The following is a 1,017-nucleotide window of genomic DNA, read 5'->3' as shown; positions in this document are numbered from 1 at the left end:
GGAGACACAGCCTTTGCAATTCACAACAGCATAATTAGAAAGCTCCTGCCAGGTCGAGTGTGCTCTGCCTTTTGAGACTAAATCGAGACATTCTGTTTCACTCCATTCATGTTGTTTGTTTGTTAGCTTATTTGCCAGCCCAGGTAAATTCACAAAACGCTATGTGCCCTCTGGAAAGGTGAACTGCTCTGGAGGATATGGGCCATAGGTTTTTGTGTTTCTGTGTTTGCTTCTTTTTCTCTTAACACTCCAAATAAGACTTAATCTACATACAGTAAAATTCACCTGTTTTCAATGTGCAGTTAAATGAATTTTGATGTATTGAGAAGGACCCAGTGCCTTGCACCACCATGACCACATCAGTCTAGTTAAAATGTCTGTCTCACCAAAAGAAAAAAAGCTCCTGCCCCCCTTGCCCCTGCCCCCTGTTAGTCACTGTCCTTCCCACCCTCCAATCCCACCCTCCAACCTGGGCAACCATTAATCTACTTTCTGTCTCTCTACTTTTGTCCTTTTTGGGTGTTTTATACAAATAAAATCATACAACAGTTGTTCTTTTGTGACTTCTTTCACGGAGGGTGATGTCTTGAGGTTCCTGTGGCGGAGCACAGGTCTGTGGGTCCTGGCTTTGTATTCCTGATGGTATTTCTACGTGGACATACCGCGTTTGGTTAGTGAATCCTGGTTGGTGGACATTTGAGTTGTTTCTACTTTTTGGCGATTGTGAGTAATGCTGCCATGAACTTTCAGGTACGAGACGTGGTGTGGATGTGTGTCTTCATTTCTCTTGGGTGTACGACTCCTAGTGACAGTCTGGGTCCTCTAGTAAATCTGTGTTTAACTTTTCAAGAAACTTCCAAGTTGTTTTCCAAAGTGGGCTGCACCTTTTTACCATCTCACCGGCAACGTACAAGCATTCCGGTTCCCACATCCTTCACAACACTCACAGGAGCCCCCTCCCGCCAAACCCAAATTCTTACGCACACAATTGTTTGAAACATGTCCGAATAAGCACAT

The sequence above is a fragment of the Mandrillus leucophaeus genome, unplaced genomic scaffold (assembly GCF_000951045.1).
Source record: "Mandrillus leucophaeus isolate KB7577 unplaced genomic scaffold, Mleu.le_1.0 Scaffold779, whole genome shotgun sequence".
NCBI lineage: Eukaryota > Metazoa > Chordata > Mammalia > Primates > Cercopithecidae > Mandrillus > Mandrillus leucophaeus.
Note: the sequence above shows the minus strand (reverse complement) of the source record.